Source organism: Nannospalax galili, unplaced genomic scaffold, assembly GCF_000622305.1.
Source record: "Nannospalax galili isolate Female #2095 unplaced genomic scaffold, S.galili_v1.0 scaffold315, whole genome shotgun sequence".
NCBI classification, from domain to species: Eukaryota; Metazoa; Chordata; class Mammalia; order Rodentia; family Spalacidae; genus Nannospalax; species Nannospalax galili.
In genome coordinates, this window is record NW_008336851.1 from 573,686 (window position 1) to 585,333 (window position 11,648).

Here is an 11,648-nt window from a genome sequence, read left to right on the forward strand (position 1 = left end):
AGGGAGAGAGGAATTTACTGCTTGTTTGAATATACTGCTTGTCTGAATTTACTGCTTGAATTTACTTGTTTAAATTTACTGCTTGTAACCAATTAACTCAACTGGAGACACAGGCATCTGGAGATAGAGGCAAGTGCTACAGCCCCCGGAGCCTGACCCGATCTGTGTCGTGTCATGTAGGCATGTCTTCTTACACAAGATAACAGGGAAGGGTTGCGCCAAGCACATACCACCCACCCTTCCCCAACTGAGACACCTGAAGGGAGTTGTAACATTTTTTCTTGTTTTGAAGTTATTGGTTTGTGAAATGCTTGCTTTGAAACTATTGGTTGTATAAGCGCGGGCTTTTGTGTAATGGATGTGGGAGCCTATATAATCTCTACCTGAAGTTGCCTCGGGGTCGATCGCTCCAACCAGATCCAACCAGACCTGTGTGTCTTGGAAGGACGGTCGGCCCCAGCTAGCTGGCCTAATAAAACTCTGCTTGATTTTTGCATCTCCATACTTGTGCATTTGTTCTCCTGAAGAGACCCACAGAGTCACAGACCCTAACAACTGTAAGGTTTATGTAGGTAATCTTGGAAGCAGTGGCAACGAGACTGAATTGGAATGGGCTTTTGGCTAGTATGGACCACTCCAAAGTGTGTGGGTTGCTAGAAACCCTCTTGGCTTTGCTTTTGTTGAATTCGAGGATCCCTGAGATGTGGTTGACTCCGTGTGGAATTGCTGAATGGTGAAAAAAGAAGTTGAAATAGAGGCCCACCTCCTTCTTAGGGTGCCACCCTCGAGATGATTACCGTAGGAGGAGTCCTCCACCTCTGCGCAGAGTTCCAAGAAGGAGAAGCTTCCCTTGAAGCCAGAGCAGGTCACTTTCTAGAGATAGGAGAAGAGAAATATCACTGTCTTGGGAGAAATCACAGGCCGTCTAGATCCTTCTTGAGGTCTCCAAGCAGATCTAGGTCAAACGAAAGACAATAGAAGACCAGTTTGCAACAGAAGTGGTGTGCAGGAAATAACTTCATTTCGACAGGAGTATATACAGGATATTCAAGTTTTGTTTGAGACTTCATAAGCTTGGTGCATTTTAAAGATGTTTTAGCTGTTCAAATTTGTCTCTTGGAACAGTGACACTCAACGATGTAATTCTCTATGGTTTCTGATGGATCATACGAGGCATGTAATGCCAAGAATTGATACTTTACAATCTTCCCTTAAGCAAGATTGAATTTGCTTTGAATTTTAGTTTTTTAGACTGAAATAAAACTCTAAATCCTGCCCCTCACCTCCCAAAAGTTCTGTGATTGCTACATGTGGTGGCCACGCCTTTAATCCCAGCACTCAGGAGACAGAAGCAAGTAGATCTCTGTGAGTTCAAAGCCAGCCTTATTTACATAGAGAGTTACAGGCTATCCAGGATGACATAGTGCAACCCTGTCTCAAAACAACAACAACACAACGTCTGTGTTATGTTACAGGTTGGAAGCCAGATTACCTTGGCCATCTTTACCTTCTTAAACAGCCATTCATTGCCTACCTCTCTGTGTGACCTAACACCCTTGGGACTGTTAGGTAAATCTTATACAAACAGACCCCTAACAGACCAACCCAGAAGCTAAGAATGTCATAGATAGCACCTGAGGCCTCTAACAGATGCCTGGCCCACATTTCACCAGTGTATTTTTAAAGTATGTCTATGATTTTCTTTGTTTTGTTAGTTATAATGTTACAAAACTGTTACCATATTGGAACATGGTATTTGAGGTAATGTGAATCTGTGTTCAGGCCATGACCACTATCTGAATATCATGGTCAAGTTAGCTTATCAAAGACCCTTTCTTACTTCTGATTATCTTGAGCCTAATCTCCCAAGAGGTCAGAGTTCTTCCCTACAAGACACTATCTTCCTTGGGAAGAGAAATGTTTTTCAACTTCTCAAATGGCAACACTGCTCAAAGAATCAGTCAGGAAACAGGGCCAGTTGATTCACTTTTGCCATGTAGCATTTGTATGATTTCCTTTGACAGACATAAGCTCCCTGTTCCATTGGTTGCTCATGTGGAAAATGTCTTAATATTAATAATAATAATAATAATAATAATAAGTATCTTACAAGATCAAGTGTGCGTAATCAAGCTGGGTGTGGGGCTCAGTCCTGAATCCCAGCACTCAGCAGACTAAAACAGGAGGCTCACTGTGAGCTTCGACTAGCATGTGCTGTATAGTGAGTCATACGGGTAAAACAAAAACCAAGAAAGGAGAGAGAGAGAGAGAGAGAGAATGAATTACCTATTAGGTTGAACTTTAGGAAGCTGTAATAACCAACAGGTTTTTTTTTACCCTACAAAAATGATAGCTTCAGGTGCTCCATCCTAGGCCAGGCATACCTTTAATCCAAAAATTCAGGAAGCAGAGGCAGGAGGGTTACAGAGTTACAGAAGTGTTTAGGGCCAGAGTCTAGACAATGACAGTTCAAAGAAGCTAGGTTCAGCTATGATTTTTCAATGAGCTAATTAAAGAGATAAGTAACACTGAAAGCAGAGAAAAGGAGAATTATTCAATATGGCCACATTGGGAAGAGGAACAAATAAAGTCCAGTGCCCCCACCCCCCATGCCCATCTTCTGGGATACTGATATAAGGTTAGATTGAAATAGAGGGCATAACTAAGCAGCCCTGGTCAAGTGTCTTCCTGGGAGACAAATTTCTCCTTTGACTGGCACTGGTGATTCATTCAGCCTTACTTTCTGAAGCATGAGATTTCCAGAAAAATTCAAATTCTTTTGAGACTATTATTTCAAAAATCCGAGAGCCAAAGGGACCATACTTATCACCCCTCAGAGTATCTCCACTCCTGCCAGGATGGTTACAGGAAGACTGTGAGTTTGAGACTAGCCTGGGCTATATAGCAAGACTATGGGTGTGCGGGGATCTCGGGGCGCCAGCTGCTGGCAGTGGCGCTGGTCTCCCACACGTCGCTGGAGTGCGGCGGGTCCCGCGGGCCACGTCTGCTGTTCGGGCCCCTGGCTCTCCCCTGCTGGGGTGCGTGGGTTTCATGCACCGTGTTGCTGTGGGTCTCTGCTACCAGAGCTGGCGGCTCTAGGACTGCTGTCAGCTGCCCGGTCGGGTTCCGTTTCAATTTCCACCATGCACTCTCTCTCTAAGTTCGAGACCTGTTGGCCACCAGGTCACGAGGGGAGGTGCGAGAAACGGCGAAAGCAGGGTCTTCGTGAGTCGATGATGGAAGGATAGCACCCCCCGGGGAGACTGGATCACAGGATTTAGTGTTACACAGTGGTACAGCCCCTTTATTCAGTGACTTAGCTCGGCTCCAAGTCTTGGGTGATCCAGCTCTGATTATTGAGGGGAAACCAGGATATTTTATACTATGGGGGTGGTAGTAAAAACCTTAGCTGATAGGTACTCCTGGAATGCTTCATTTACATAGGGCGGTGGGCTTCTATCAGGCTATCAGACAATGCCTGATTAAAACCTGGTAGCTCCTGTGCTGGAGGGCATGTATCTTGTGACGGGCATTTCAAAAGTAAGTCAGGGAGGAGAGCAGAAGGCGCCCCACTGAGAAGGGGAGTCTCCCCACTTGCGCCGAGCCAGCTTGCGGCTATCCGGACATGGGGAGACTGCTACCCTAAACAGCAGGGGTCCCCAACACAAGACTTTACCTCAAAACAAGAACAAAAACAAGCAATAAAACAGGAGTTGTACAAATCAAATGTTCATTTTAATATGTAGATGATGGTGGCGATTTGAATGTGTTCTCCAAAGTTCATGTGTTGGAAACCGTTTCACCAAATTTTCCTTATCCCGTTGGGAGACCTGCCCCCACTTAGGGTCTCCTGGCCCTGACTTGGATTGATTAACCAACATAAGACATTCTATTTACATTTTGCGTAGTCTATATGACATTTGGGAGGGGTGACTCACAAAAGCATACATTCTTACAGGCTTTTCCTTTTCCGCATTTGAAATGTGTGCTCTGTCCATCTTCTGCCCCTGGTCTCTCCCACTCAGCATTCCCCTGTATCCAATATGGCATGGCTCCACCCCTTTTTCCCAGTGTGCTCTGTGTCACCCACACTTGCCCTGATCAGTTCCAGCTTTTCAGGTTACACTCCACCCCTTCCTCCAGCTCTTACAAACCTTTTGCCACAATTTCTGCAAAGGTCCCTGAGCCTTGGAGGGAGTGACAGTTGCAGGGAAATCTCTCTTGTATCATGGTGAGATATTGACCTCTTGGGCCTCCTCATCATTTGTCTTCAAGATGTGGCCTCTGCTCTATCTCAGTGGTGTTTCCCCTACTATAAACACAAATGGAAGGAAGTAAATACCTCTAAACAAACATAGATGTAAAAACAAATGCCTGGAGGATATCCCAGTAGGTATACCCTATTCATTAAAAGTATGCTTGCAATAACTTCCCTGCTGGGGCCTCTATCCTTCCCTGACACAGGGGGTTGGCCTAGTCTACAGCACCAGATGTGTGTTCCACCCCTAGGAGTGAGCCTTATCCAATTAGAAATTTGTCAGTTGTATGTATGTTAGTTGAGCCATTATTGCACTAGCAGACATTGCTTGGAATGTTCATAGTGTGCAGCACTCAGGGTCCATTGTTGAGCAGAATCACAGGGGATCCTTTTTTCCCAACCCATCCATCCAGTGGCATGGAGTTTTTAACTTAGTCTAGACTCTGTCTCTTCTCCTGAGCTCACATTGTGCAGTGTCTTCACTAACATGGCTTTACTGACCTTTAAAGTGTACAACTGACATTAGTGGAAATAGCCTTGGTTAATTTGAGGACATCTAGGATCTCTCTGACCAACACCTCATAGGGGCACCCCACCCCTGGTACTGTAGGTTTTCTTAACAGTTGTATAGTTTGGGAGCTTCTGTTTTTATTTCACACAAACATCAAACTCCAAGAATCTTACAGCTATAGCTGGCCTTTGTTTCTTCAGGCATCTTTCAAATGGGTTTCACGTCTTTTGAGTGTTTTACACTCAAAGGTTAATGTCATATACTAAATCAATCATAGACAAGGTATAGCACAGCCAAGAAAGGTTTTATCCATCTGTATTAATTGCTTTCTCCATAGATCTCTGTTAGGTACCATAGCATGGGTAAGAGGCATTAATTTGGTTAGTTCTTTATTGTCTTTAGTTATCCCTTTGGAGTCATTCTGCATTCTGGGGGATCTTACATGGAGTCTTTTTGTACCTTCTTATCCTTGATACATCTACAGGTGCTGGCTCAAGTTGCCTGATCCTGCACCAGGCTAAGGAGGCAGCAGTCTCTCTCATCCCTGTGTTGGTTCCCTGTCAGGCAGGCCCTGGGTCTGCCTCCTGGCTGTAGCCCTATCTGTTGCCTCTTCCTTGACCATACCTGGTTGCTGGGGGAGGCCTTGGTGGGAAAAACTGCCACCATCCCTAGCATAGCCTTTCTCAGGCAAGAAATGTAACTTACTTAATCTTTGGGGATCCTTAACCACCCTTGGGACAGTTTTTATCCTCTGAATGCCTTTTGTAAACTGTTCTTCAGATTTAACCTTCCAGAAACTCCTTAGTACCAAATTTGGTTTTCTATCAATTTTTTTCTTTAGGAACTTGGGCTTGACATAAATCTTGCCACATTTGTCTTTGAGTAACCCAAATGGACCATTTCCTCAGTCCTTTTTATATCTGTTGTAGGTTGCTCTATTATTATACAGACACGTTTTACACACTGGTTTGAGTCACTTAGATCTTTACAAAGATCTGTCCCATTAAAGGACTTAGTAAAACCTTTAAAGCTCTTTACCATTCTCGAGGTCCCAGTTGAATTAAGCTTTCCTTTATATCTCTGGTGCACATAGCCCTATCTGGCCCAGTTCACTGGGCATTATATATTGCTTTGCTCATACCTAGTCTCTCAGTAATGCCTGTCCCTCTTTTATAGTCCTTCAGTCCCTGTGAATTATGGGAGTCTCCATTGGTGATGACTATGTATCTTTAATGCCTTGCACAAGCCAGTCCATTAGGGACTGCTCCCTCCCATGTTGGCCTAGGTTAAACAGTCTGTGTCGCAAGGACGGATATATAACTCAGCTGTGAAGCTTCTGAAGGACTTAGACTGACATTATTTGCTCCCATGTCCCATATCCTCACGAGTCATGTGGCGAGGGGCTCTTTGATTGCTTGTTTGTAAGTCTTTCCTACCTAGTTTCAATAGCTCCAGTGTGGAGTATTTTCTCCTGGCTACAGTACTCTTAACTTTTTCCTCTTTTTGCATCAAAGGTTGAATCTGAGGGGCAGCTTTCATTACTTTTATTTCTAGGTCATTTCTTTTTTCATTACCATCTGTCTTTTTCCTTGGGTCCTTTGACTCCTGATCCCCTAACCTTACACAAGTTAAAATCTCCCGTTTTTTCCTCTCTGTTAAACTCTGAGGCTGAGACTGAATTTGTCATTAATTCCTTAGTCTTTTCAGCCTGGACTGGGGCTGCCTTTGTTTCAGACAAATCTTTAATTGTGCAAAGTGGCCACACCCCCTGTCTGGGTTCCCCTCTTGCATCCATGCTTGTAAAATTTTTTCTAGGCTTTCTATGACTTTTGAGGAACCTTCACAAACTGAGAAATTTTCCCACATTTATAGGACAGCTGTGGCCCCGGGATTTTCCCCTTTGAGTCCGTCTGCTTCTACGTGGCCTGAGTCATTTTAATTACATAGTCTATGATCCATCGTATCACCCATGTGAGCGCTGCCACTAGCCCCCTTGCTTTTCCCGAACTACGGTTTGTTGTTTCCTGCCAGGCTGCACCAATTGTTTCACTAAATTTTCCTTATCCAGCTGGGAGACCCACCCGCACTTAGGGTCTCCTGGTCCTGACTTGGATTGATGAACTGACATAAGACATTCTATTTAGATTTTGCACAGTTTATATGACATTTGGGAGGGTGTGACTTACAAAAACGTGGATTCATATAGGCTTTTCCTTTTCCATATTTGAAATGCATGTGCCATCCATCTCCTACCCTGTCTCTCTTGCTTGGCATTCCCCTGTGTCCAATATAGCTGCAGCTCCACCCCTTTTTCCAGTGTGCTCTACATTGCCCATGCTCGCCCTGCAGCAGCTTCAGCTTTTTGGAGGAGCCTTCAGGTTACAGAAACTTAACCCCAGTGCAACAGTGTTTGCAGATGGACCTTTAAGAGGCAATTTGACAGGGTGCTGGAGAGATGACTGAGCAGTTAAGAGTGTCTCCCACTCTTCAAGAGGACCAGAAATCAGTTCCCAGCACACACCTCAGGTGATTCACAACTGTTGTAACTCCAGCTCCAGAGAATTTGACACCCTTTTCTGGACTCCTTTGGCACTGGCTGGCATACATTCACACAAACACATGCACATAAATAGAATAAAAATAAATCTTAAAAAAGAGGGCAATTGCCCCCACAAGTGGATTGTTTATTGATGGAAAGATGGGTTCTTGATGAGGGTAAGTGCCTACCCTGCCCCCCTTCAGAGCCTGTGCTTTGTTCTGTCTTTTGCTACAGAAGTACATAATGAACTAAGCACCACAAAGACAAGCATTTATGAACTACAAACTGCTAGTTGTTGCAGTTCAAACCACACAACAGTAGCAACAAAATTTTTTTTGCTTTGTAATGTTTCCAGAATTCTCTTTGCAGGAAGAAAAGGAGCCTGGAAGCCACAAATTAATGGCCACTCATTAGAAGAATATAATGTTAGAATCCAGCTGTTGGTCTGTCCACAATCCCTGCAGGCCCCTTCCCCTTTCATAATATCCACAAGCACCTACTGAGACACTGTGAATCTCTCACTAACAGACTTTCAGGTGCCCAGTTGACTGGGGAAGTGAATTTACATCAGAGGGTATTGGTAGCCACACATCCTGCTTCCCACTCCTTTCCCTGACTTCTTCCTAGGGATCAGAGCCTGGATGCATGCTTGTACTGGGACCCCCCCCCATCCACAGAAAGGCATAAGAAGAGACTCCCACTTTAGCCACGTTTCCTTTCTTCAGAGCCCCTGACATACTGCCTATCTGTCTGTCTGCCCATGACCTTAATAACCCTTCTAACAAACTCCATACCCCTACCAATCTATCTTAAACCCCTATGTGAGATCTTTCACTAGTGATAGCTCATGTCCAGGGGCTGTTCAAGATCTTCCTAGTTCTGGTCCTCCTCTCAGCACCTAAAGAACTGCTTCTCTTTTGGTCTCACTACAAAAACAAGCACAGATGACAAATCCTTCCCTAGCCTCTGGCCTTGCCTCCAATACTGCATCACATCCTGAATGTTCACTACCATGTGTCCTAATGGACATTCATTTTCTTCATATTGGTTACCACTTAGTACATCTTAATTCTTTTTTTTTTTTTTTTTTGGTCTTTTTGAGACAGGGTCCCCTGTAGCATCAGCTGACCTGGAACTCACTATGTAGACCAGGCTGGACTTGAACTCATAGAGATCTGCCTGCCTTTGCCTCCTGAGTGCTGGGATTAAAGGTGTGTGCCACTATGCCTGGCTAAATTCTTTTTCTAAAAAAATTATTCTATTTTATTTTTTATTTTCTGAGATAGGGTCTCAAACTCTTGGTGATCCTTTTACCTCAGCCCCCAAATACTGGAATTACAGGCACTGTCCACTCTTCCAAGCTTATCTGGTAAATTCTAAGGGCTCACATTTTTCTTTGGGTTAGAGAAATACTCATCTGTTATTTGTTTGCTTGCTTTTGTTTCTTGAGACACAGTTTCCCTCTAAGTAGCCTCCGGCTAACCTCAAACTTGCAATGATCCTCCTGCCTCCTTCTCTGGAGTGCTGAGATTACAGATACTTGCCACAATGTCTGGAAAAATATTCATTTATTTATTCTTTAAGAAAATATATCACCTATTTGCTAGTTTTACTGACTGTGCTTTCTGTTATGCTAAGGAGGTAGACAAATATTAAAAACTTTGCCACCAGACTGACATGGTTACTTGTCCTAGTGTGCTAGAGTTTTTTTTTAATTTTTACAAAAACTTTATTGAGAATTTCATACATGCATATAAGGTGTTTTGATCAAATCCAAGCCCACTCCCTCCCCTACAACATTCTCCCTTCTGAAGAGGTAACCCTAAAATCTTTTAAGGATTAAAGTATTTGGATTAAGCTCCCAAATACTTTTGACATTTTTGGCCTTGGAACAGAGTATGTTGCTAACAGGCCCAAAGACATTTTGACTTTTAGCCAAGAAACTGGCTACATTTCTTTGAGGTCTTTTTACCCTAACTGCCTAGCCAATTCTTACCTCCTATTCTTATCATGCCATCCTCTGAAGGGGTTACCCAAATTTCTAATAGGGAATAGGGATGCCGACTGTTCAGGATTCTTCCATGCTGAACAGGGATGCAGGGTGAGGCAATTGGAGTACCCCTTCAGTGGGTCTATCTAAAAGACTCCCAAATTGCATAACTTTTGTCTCTAAGGGGAGAAGAAAGTCCTTGAATCATGAATGGGAGATGTGAAAGAGAAGTAAAGGCAAGAGCAATTAGCATTACAAGTTCTAGACTGGGAACTAGAAAAAAGTCAGAACAGGGCACTTTTCAAATGTTCATGAGAGTCCATTGGAGTTTCTTGATGAGGGATTCCAAAAGCATCTCTCTATTGGGTTCTTCCTCATTTTTCTTTTGTTTTCCAAGGTTGGACTAGTTGGCTGGGAAGAGTGGCTGGATATTCAGGTGAGGGTCCAGTGACCCTGCTTGGCACTCCTTTAATGAATGAGCACAACTGTCAACAAGCCCAATTGTGACTGTTTAGTGATCAGGCTCAGCTGAAGTCGTGATGATGGAAGTTATTTCATGAAGAAGGGACTGTTGTATATCATCATCTTATTAAAAGAACCTGGAATTTAAAAGGGTTTGGTGCTAGGAGCCACATATGAGGGAGAACATATGTCGATTTTTTTTTCTGAGATTGTGTTACTTCACTTAGTATAACAGTTTCTAGATCCATCCATTTACCTGCAAATTTCATGATTTCATCTTTCTTTACTGCTGAATAGAACTCCATTGTGTAAATATACTACATTTTTGTTAACTGCTCGTCATTTGAGGGACATGTAGGTTCCTTCCATCTCTTAGTTATTGTGAAAAGAGCAGCAACAAACATGGGTGTACAAGTGTCTCTACAATAGGATGAGTCCTTTGGGTATATGCCAAGGAGAGGTATAACTGGGTCATATGGTAAGTTCATGTTTAGTTTTCTAAGAGTTCTCCACACTGTTTTCCATAGAGGCTGCATGAGTTTGCAATCCTACCAGCAGTGAATGAGCATTCCCCTTTCTCCATGTCCTTGCCAGCATTTGGTATCATTTGCTCTCTTGATCCTAGCTAGTCTGATTGGGGTAAGGTGATACCTTAGGGTGGTTTTAATTTGCATTTCCCTAAATACTAATGATGTTGAACACTTTTTGAGATGTTTCTTAGCCATCTTTATTTCTTCCTTTGAGAACTCTCTGTTTAGATCTTTAGCCCATCTTTTAATTGGGTCATTTGGTTTCTCAATTCTTTGTTTTTTGAGTTCTTTATATATTCTGGATGTTAAACCTCTGTCAGATGTGTCACTGATGAAGATTTTTTTTCCCATTCTGTGAGTTTTCTCTTGACTTTTTTCATTATTTCTTTTGCTGTACAGAAGCTTTTCAGTTTTATGAGGTCCCACTTATTGATTGCTGACCTTAATTCCTGAGCAACTTCTGTCTGATATAGAAAATCATTTCCTACACCTATATCCTGTAAATTACTGCCAGTATTTTCTTCTAAGAGTTTCAGGGTTTCCAGTTTCACATTGAGGTCTTTGATCCATTTGGAGCTGACATTTGTGCAAGGTGAAAGATAAGGATCTAGTTTCATTCCGCTACAGGTGGAGATTTAGTTTTGCCAACACCATTTGTTGAAGATGCTGTCTTTCCTCCATTGTGTGTTCTTGGAACCTTTGTCAAATATCAGGTGGCTGAAATTGCATGTACTCAGGTTTGGATCTTCAATGACATTCCATTGATCTATGTGTCTGTTTTTGTGCCAGTACCATGTTTTTATGACTATGGCTCTGTGGTATACTTTGAGATCTGGTATAGTAATCCCCCCAGCATTGCTCTTTGTGCTCAGGGTTGCTTTGGGTATCTGAGGTCTTTTGTGCCTCCATATGAATTTAAGGATGCATTTTGCTAATTCTGTGAAGTATGTCACGGAGATTTTGATTGGGATTGCTTTGAATCTATATATTGCTTTTGGTCATTTTAACAATATTAATTCTTCCAATCCATGAACATGGGAGATCCTTCCATCTTCTGGTGTTTCCACAATCTCTTTCTTTAATGATTTAAAAATTTCATTGTAGAGACCTTTGTTGTCTTTCATCAAATTTGTTCCAAGATATTTTAATTTTTTTTGCAGCAATTGTGAATGGGAGCTTTTCCCTGTATTCTTTCTCCAACTGATTGTTATTGGTATATAGAAAGGCTACTGATCTTTGTAGACTGATTTTATAACCTGACAGTATACTGAACGTGTTGATCAGTTTTAGGAGTTTTCTGGTGGAACTTTTGGGATCTCTTAGGTATAGTATCATATCATCTGCAAAAAGTGATAGTT

The 11,648-nt window shown here is 42.6% G+C and overlaps 1 pseudogene; it reads left to right on the plus strand.

Annotated features, from left to right (window-relative positions):
- The window catches only part of LOC103732679, a 6,180-nt pseudogene extending 5,202 nt beyond the window's left edge, over positions 1-978 (plus strand).
- The last annotated feature ends 10,670 nt before the right edge of the window (positions 979-11,648 follow it).